The following is a 9,162-nucleotide window of genomic DNA, read 5'->3' as shown; positions in this document are numbered from 1 at the left end:
TCAGACAACAGTGAACTAGTTAAAATGGCTAACTGTGCATAGTATCTGAACTGCTAGCATCTGTTTCATTACTTTGTTCTGAGTTCTGTGTGTGTTTGATTCTAAAGCTGATTCTAACATAATTCCCTTAAAAACGTGATATCTTCTTATCTATGTTGATACAATGTTGATAACATTCTAGAGATGATATACAAAGTTTCACTCATATAGTTCCTATAGAATTAATTTGATATAATTGAATACTGTTACTAATAGTCTATTGATTATTCATGTGTCCTAAAAATCTGCACTAATACTTGCTAAGTACGCTGACCCCTTCAGGTAGATAATTTCTAAATTAACTAGTAAACCTGCCACTCTGAGACAAAGTGGTCTAGAGATTATCCTGTTGTGGTTACTGTGCATAATTTAGCTATATTTCATGCCTATCATTATACCAAATATTGACTGATTATTGTCACGTATGTTGCTGTAGGGTCTATAAGAGTTAAAATAGTGAGTAACTATTGGCTTGAAACCAACCAATCATACAGTGCCAAAATATTGATTCTTGATATTAAATTTGATTCTTAGTAATTAAAAAAAATTATAAAGTTGTGATCATTTTTATAAAACATGATTTTTAAAATGTGTTACCTTATAAATATTCGCGCAATTAGAACAGGGCCACAAAGTAAGAGAATTTCTATTTGTACTATCAAGGTATCAGAACAAGAAACTCCAACAACAAAACCAATATTTTAGAAGAAATTGGCAATGTGGTCTGGTCCACAAAATTGTAAATTGCATATTGTTATTGAAGAAATTAGCATTATTGAAAAGCCTAATCTCCAAGACTGTACAATTAATTTGAGGCATAAGGTTGAGTCCATTATCAAGTTATAGAGTAGAGGAAAACAAATAGCTAGATATATGTAATAAGAAATGACTGTCAGGAAGAAGCATAAAACAAATAAAGCTGAAAAATGCAGCATTTCAACGATATGAAATTAACTTCATTATATCTAATAGAAAAATTTTTATGGACAATATTTATGATCAGAAACATGTCAGGAATGATTATTTGTGTGTGAAAAAAGGACATGGGAGAATGAAGTAGATACAAAGTATTTGACTGAAGATTATAATCCTGAGATTTAGAAATTCCAGGAGAAAATCCTCACTCGTCAATTGTTTGATTCATTATGTTCAAGGTCTGTTGGTAAAGAGATATAGAACAAAATAAATAACAAGACAATTCAGAGTCCCACAGTCCTGACTCAGTATATTTATGTCCAGGTTGATCATGTGTACTGCAGTGTAATTAATTTTAGATAGGTTAAAATAGGCCAATGGAGAATCTGGGCTTGAGATCCCACACAAGGCTCATCTGGAAGAAGCTCAGATAGGTGAAACATGACTTACTTTACCTTACTTACTATAAAACTATTTATGGAAGCCGTCTTTTGTTTGCAGTTTGGTTTTAGTTTCCAAACATGTTTCTATTTTAAAATACAGTCTGACATATATGTTAACCTTGTTATAAATGCAAATATTCCTTTGTCTGTAATGATATATGTCCCCAGTGTTGTGGGCAGAATATTAACTTTAGTAAAATGTCTATTTACTCTAAATAATCATAATCAATATTATTCAATAAATTACTAAAATTGCCACTAGATATCACTCAGGAGTACCCCACCCATCGATTAACACCCTCATATACAACATGGCACAGGAATGTGTTGGAGAAAGGCATAAGACAATGACTTCAGATCCTGTAGGCTGTGCATTAGATGAACCACTTAACACCTAACCAATTGTTGATGCATTTTCTCTTTTATCTATAATTATGCATATTATGTATTTCTGCTTTATATGGGGCATACCAGCCCTCGGGATTAAAGATTTTCCTCAAGTTTTTCATTAACCTGAAGCCTGTGTCCGGTGTGAATTACTTTTGGGAAGCGTGCACGCATTATCTCATAATTTGGACAGGGTCAGATATACAAATTAATCAAACACTTGGGTTGGTCTTCAACACCAGTCATATGTCATTTTCTTTTCCCTTAAGATCGTCACTAGTTCTTGAAAGCATCTTTTTGCTGATATGGTAGATGCTATGTCCAATACAAATATTCTATCTTTATATTTTTCTTCTTTAATGGATTTTTTTTTCTGATTTAGCTCATGATCCTTTCTTTAAAAGAATAATTTTAAAACCAGACAAATGCATCTCTATGTGCTGCATTTTTTTTGGGTTTCCATAACCTGTGAAATCTCACTAGCAGATATAAGTCAAAAGTTAATATATCCAATATTATGGAGAACATATTAATTAAGTTAACTTCTAGTTGTTGATTTGTGACACTTTGTGGAATACCTCTTACTCTAAGGTTCCTTCAGTGAGATCTGTCTTCCAGATCTGATGCTTAAGTTTCTAGATATTGATGGCACCAGAAGATTTATTAATCTTATTCACCAAATTAAAATTGGTCGGATTCCTTCCCTCCTTTTATATTTGAATGCTGATAAGCATTTGATAGAATACACTGGGGCTATCTGAGAGAGGTGATGGTCAGGAGGAACTTACCTTCCTCTTTTATTGATGCGGTTATCACACCGTACTGCAGACCATCAGCAGAAGTATATGCATCAGGCTTTGTTTCTGATACATTCCTGTTGTCTAATGGTAACAGACAGGGGTGTCCATTGTCACCATTATTGTTAATTTTAGCTATGGAACCCCTGGCTGAGACCATTTGCAGGACAACTACAATTAAGGGAAATAAAATAGGTGATGGTGTTCATAAGGTGGGCCTATTCGCTGATGATGTGATTTTATCTCTTGGAGACCCAGAATCATCATTGGGCCCATTGATGGACATTTTACTTGAATTCAAAACTCAAGCATTATCATTTCATATTCCAAGGCCTGTGTTGGAAACATTGATGGAGGTATACCAGGTTGATTAGAGAAAGTCATTTCTTTCTTATTTAGGAATTAATTTGACCAAGAGCCTATCAAACATGCATTCATTTAACAATGAAAATAAAATATATACAGTGAATAGAGGTAAATGAGTGTGATAGCAAAGAATGCTATAAACCACCTGAGTGGAGACCCCTTAAACCACTCTAAAAATACAAAAGTACAATACATACAATGGTGGATCGATCGCACGTCTTGATGAATCTAAAAGAAACATAAAACCATATAGTGCAATATGTCTATAAATATATTGATATGGATAATGCGGAGATCATGTACTCACAAACCTAGAGCCAAATAATATCATATGGCTCCCATGAATAGTGCAGTGGGACTTTTCAATGGAATGTCCCCATCTGTCTTCTGGATGTTCTTGTGGTTTCCCAAGCAGCATAAAAATAAAGCTCAGCTGTGCAGGCAGGATTTCTTCACAAAGAGCTTTATTCATACTAAATATGCAGCAAAAAAATTGGTATATATATATAAAACACAGACTATAGGGCTAAATCAGTCCAAAGTCCAATATAGCCAAATTGCTAATAGTGTCTTGATATAGTTTGAAACGTGTTTCGCCCCGTACCAGGGGCTTCCTCAGTCAGTAGTAGTGTGCAGGGGCTTCTTAGTGTCCTTTTAAATTGCTTGTTCCGTCTACTTCCGGGTTTCATTGTCGCACATTGGAACGCATAGTGCATTCCAATTCAAGCACCATGCGCTTTATTTCTGGGTCACGTCACCTATGTCGACTCGGACGCATAGCTGACATCACTGGAACGCATGGAGCATGATGCATGCATTACACTTCAGAATTTATTCAAGAATCCAGCATCGTTATATGCGATTTTGGTCTCGATATACTTTCTACAATGAATGTCAACACACACTTATTTTGGTCATTAAAATCATTAAAATCTTTCATTATAATATGGGTAAAAAATTTATTTGGAGGTAATTAACTAAAAGCCTTAATAGGTATCAAGCAGAGTCTATATGTTGATTAGAACAGACAAAGTCACAAAGGAATTAGTATAATAACAGTATTTTTTCTTTTAGAAACCTATGCATTTGTAAAACCATTTTGTCTGAATAGGTACTATAAATATTAATTTCGATAAAATCTGTAGGGTTATTTAAACGAACAATGTTAGAAGAATGGGTACAATGTCACAGAGTTTTTAAGAAATTGGTATAATAATAATATTTCTTCTTTTAAAAGCCTTTACAAAACCGTTTTGTTTGGAAAGGTACTAAAAATTTAAATTTAAATAAAATCTGTAGGGTTATTTAAACGGACAGTATTAAATGAATGGGTGCATATAAAAACCATCTTGTGTATGGATGAAGAACTGAATGTACAAGAGGAAGGAGGGCTTTCATAATATAGGGTGGAACTGATTAGAAATGGACATCAATTGGGAAGAAGAGCTTAATCTAAAATAATGTTTGTATATGAAAAAAGTGATCTTATTAGAATGAACATCAATCTGGGAGATGATCTATTACACTATCCCTTACATCGAAAAAATTACAGTATAAAATGTATAATATACAGATAAGTCTTTATGAACTTATAGGTGAATAAATGTGTCAAAGAATTGTATACCCAACCTCCTAAACTAATAAATAGGGGAGGGAATGCAGATATAGGTACATAAAGATGTGATGGAAAGTGCAGGAGTGCATATACTTATTAACCAGTGATTAAGTTGGAAAAAAGCAAAAAGAGGTACCTTACCAATATCCAATAATATATTAACAAAGACTTTACTATTAGAGATCAACTTACTTGCTTTTCGAAAGGTGTCATATATGTATTAAAATGCCCGTGCAACCTGCTCTATATAGGTAGGACCATCAGATGTATACATATTAGGATCTCAGAGCATGTACGCAATATTATAAATGGATTGGAGACCAGTAGCGTTGGAGAGGGGGGTATTATATAAATAAAATAGGAACAGGGGAAATTAAGTTTATTTATAATTTTAATACACTGATACCCCACAGCCTCAACTCGGACCGTTAGCCCTAATATCTGGAACTGTTTTGGGCATGGGACCATGTGCACGGTGGGTCAAAAATAAGACTTCTAAGAAACTCCTGAGCCCCTGAACTGATATGGGTGATTTTTGGATATGTTGGTCACAAAGATCAGGGCTATCAGGGGGTCCTGTTTGGGGGATTGGAGAACGACATACACTCTGGGCATTGCTATATCACAATACTCCCCTGAGGATAATCACTAGCTCGTATAAGAGCTGTTTCTGCTATGCTCTCTGGACTAGGAGAGGTCTTTTCACTGGAAGATGGATCCTGGTTTTGGGTCCAGGGTGGGTGGAGGACAGCGAGACCCCAACCAAGCTGCGGTGGTTTGTGGGGTTCCAGTGCAGTGCTTATGTAAGTACTAGGAAGCAGCGATTGACAGAGGTACCCGGTCAGGGTGCAAGGTGGTCCGTCACATTGGTGGCAGCAGCAGGATGGCATTCTAGTGTGAAGAGAAGCATCCTGGAGACACCGGTAACTTGTTGATCATAGTGAGGGCAACGCTAGCATTCGTGCAGCGTCCCTGGAAGCAGGGGTGTCCATTGACTTAGAGCAGGCAAGTATGGCATACTCTGACTAATTGGCTGGTCAAGGTGAGGCAGCGAGTGGCCTGGTATGGCCCTGATGTGTTCATGGATACCTTCCAGGTGATCTGAAACCAGGTAACCGTCAAAAGACAAGCGAAGCAGGACCAAGAGTTCCTGCTGGCTAAAGTGAGGAAAAGAAGTCTCAATCGAAATGAGGTTAGCCTCTCTCCCCAGAGGCAGCCGGAGGTACCCGAAGTAGGGGACCTCATAGACTGGTCCTTTGAGGAACCCCAACAGGCAGGAAGTCTCTCCACCGGCCCCACAGGGATGCTCGGCAGCCGGCCCAGATCCCCAACTGCAGCCAAAGCTACCAGGAGAGGAGGCAGGTGGTCCTTATTCCCAAGTCCTAAGGAACCTCATAGACTGGCACTGGGAGGAACCTCAAATGGCAGGTGGAGATGGGACCGAGGTCTCTCTACTAGCCCTACAGCCGGCCCAGATCCCCAGTGGCAGCTGGAGTTACAGGGAGAGAAAACAACCGGCCTCTCTCCCCAGCGGCAGTGCATCCTACCAGGAGAGGAGACAACCAGTCTCTCTCCCCAGTGGAAGTGCATCACACAGGGAGAGGAGACAACCAGCCTCTCCCCCCAGCGGCAGTGCATCTCATAGGGAGAGGAAACAACCGGTCTCTCTCCCCAGCGGCAGTGCATCCTACAGGGAGAGGAGACAACCGTCTTTCTCCCCAGCGGCAGTGCATCTTACAGGGAGAGGAGACAACCGGTCTCTCTCCCCAGGAGCAGTGCATCTTTCAGGGAGAGAAGATTGTCGGTCCCTCGTCCCAGCAGCAGCAAGCACCTCTGGGAGTAGAGATAGTCAGTCTCCCTACCCAGCACCAGGCAGCATTACTGGGAGTCGAGACAGTTGGTCCGGTTCCCGAGCGGCAGTTTACCTTACAGGGACAGGAGACAACCGGTTTCTCTCCCCAGGGGCAAACAGAGTCACAAGGAGAGGAGAGGATTGTTCTCCATCCCCAGCAGCAGGGTGAGTTACAGGGGTCAGAGACAGTCGTTTTCACTCCCCAGCGGCAGGCAGGGTTACCAGGAGTAGAGGCAGTCGGTATTACTCCCCAGTGGCAGTGTACCATACAGGGAGAAAAGACAACCGGTCTCTCTCCCCAGCGGCAGAAAGTGTTACCGGGAGAGGAGATTGTCGGTCCCTCGTCCCCACAGCAGCAAGCATCCCTGGGAGTGGAGATAGTCAGTCTCACTCCCCAACATCAGTGTACAGTACAGGGACCGGAAGGTGTCGTCCTTCCTCCACAGCAGCAGAGTGTGTTATTGGGAGAAGAGACAGTCTGTTTCTGTCCCAGCGGCAGGGTGAGTTACAGGGAGTGGAGACGGTCGGTCTCACTCCCCATCAGCCGTGTGCAACACAGGTAGTGGAGACAGCCAGTCTCCCTTCCCAGTGGCACCCGGATATACCAGGAGGTATAGCTGGTCCCTCACCCCAACTAAAGAGGGACAGCCCTCCTGACCCCAATGGTACAGATGGGACCGCGGTCTCTGCACCAGACCTACAGGAAGGCTGGGCGGCCAGTCCAGATCCTCAACCAACCTCGCAGGAAGGCCCGGAGGAGGAAGAAGGCAATTCCTCGCGTCTGAGAACCTCATGCTATCTTCTGATCTCCGTGCCCTTACTCACTGCCTTTGCTATTGCGTGACTCTTTAAGGGTAAATCAGTCTATAGAAGGAGAGGTGAACAGAGAGGAAAGTTTGTTTACCACCACTGTTTTAAACCTCATTGGGGAGGTGAGAAATAAGAGGGTGCAAAGCTCTAGGTCAGGCCTGTCCAACCTGTGGCCCCCCAGATGTTGCTGAACTACAACTCCCATGATTCTTTCAATTAAACAGATAACCAGGGAATCATGGGAGTTGTAGTTCAGCAACATCTGGGGGTCCGCAGCTTGGACAGCCCTGCTCTAGGTGGCTACAAGATGGAAATGAGCAATTCAGATTGTCATTTTGGAGATGCTTGACCCAGTGGGTTTTGCTTGCCAATTATTCCTGCTTCCAACACGTGAAATTCAAGAACTGACTCAAGATTGCTGCTGATATATCCCACCCTTTGATAGGCAAATTTGTAATGATATAATCAATGTTTTTCACTTAATCTGTCACTTCATCTGTCGGTGCTGTTAATGTTGTAGCTGATCAGTGTATATATTAAATAAAGTATACGTAATCCAAATGGGAAACATAAATCCCTCACATCTGATGGCGTCTGGAACTTTGAAGAGGTGTTCTCATCACAAATGAATCCCAGTTTTCACCGCACAGTGCAGATGGCAGACAGCGTGTATGGCGTCATGTGGGTAAGCGCTTTGCTGATGTCAACGTTGTGGATCGAATGGGGTTATCATAAGGGCAGATGTATGTTAAAGGACCACTATAGGCACCCAGACCACTTCAGCTCAATGAAGTGGTCTGGATGCCAGGTCCATCTAGGGTTAACCCTGCAGCTGTAAACATAGCAGTTTCAGAGAAGCTGCCTACCCTGTGATTATGGTCCTGTGATGAACTGAACCTGGTGAAACTACTATGTTTTCATTAGGGTAAATCCAGCCTCTAGTGGCTGTCTCATTGACAGCCGCTAGAGGCCCTTCTGCACTTCTTACTGTTAAAATCACAGTGAGAAGATGCTGCCGTCCATAGGAAAGCATTGAGAAATGCTTTCCTATGGACTGATTACATGCGCATGAGCATTCAGAGCTGACGTAAGAAGAGTGCTGGAGAAAGGTAAGTGTTTATCCCCTTAACTCCGGCGGGAGGGGGATTAACACTATAGTGCCAGGAAAACAAGTTTGTTTTCCTGGCACTATAGTGGTCTTTTAAGGACAACGAACACAGGTGCATTTTATTGATGGCATTTTGAATGCACAGAGATACTGTGATGAGATCCTGAGGCCCATTGTTGTGCTATTGATCCACAACCATCACCGCATGTTGCAGCATGATAATGCACGACCCTATTTTACACAAATTCCTGGAAGCTGAAAACATCCCAGTTCTTGCATGGCCAGCATACTGACCGGACATGTCGCCCATTGAGCATGTTTGGGATTGGCGTATACTACAGCGTGTACCAGGTCCTGCCAATATCCAGCAACTTTGCACAACCATTGAAGAGAAGTGGACCAACATTCCACAGGCCACAATCAACAACCTGATCAACTCAATGCGAAGTAGATGTGTTGCACTGCGTGAGGCAAATGGTTGTCACACCAGATACTTACTATTTTTCAGACACTCCCTCCTCTCCTCCCCCAGACCTCCCCAATACAGTAAAACTTCACATTTTAGAGAGTGGCCTTTTATTGTGGCCAGCCTAAGGCACACCAGTGCAGTTTTCATGCTGTCTGATCAGCATCTTAAAATGCCACACCTGTGAGGTGAATGGATTATCTCGGCAAAGGACAAGTGCTCACTAACACAGATTTAGACAGATTTGAACAATTTTTGAGAGAAATAGGCCTTTTGTGTACATAGCAAAAATCTTAGATCTTTGAGTTCTTTTCATGAAAAATGGGGGCAAAAACAAAAGTGTTCCATTCATAATTGTGTTCAG

This window comes from Pelobates fuscus, chromosome 3 (genome assembly GCF_036172605.1).
Source record: "Pelobates fuscus isolate aPelFus1 chromosome 3, aPelFus1.pri, whole genome shotgun sequence".
Taxonomy (NCBI): Eukaryota; Metazoa; Chordata; class Amphibia; order Anura; family Pelobatidae; genus Pelobates; species Pelobates fuscus.
Note: the sequence above shows the minus strand (reverse complement) of the source record.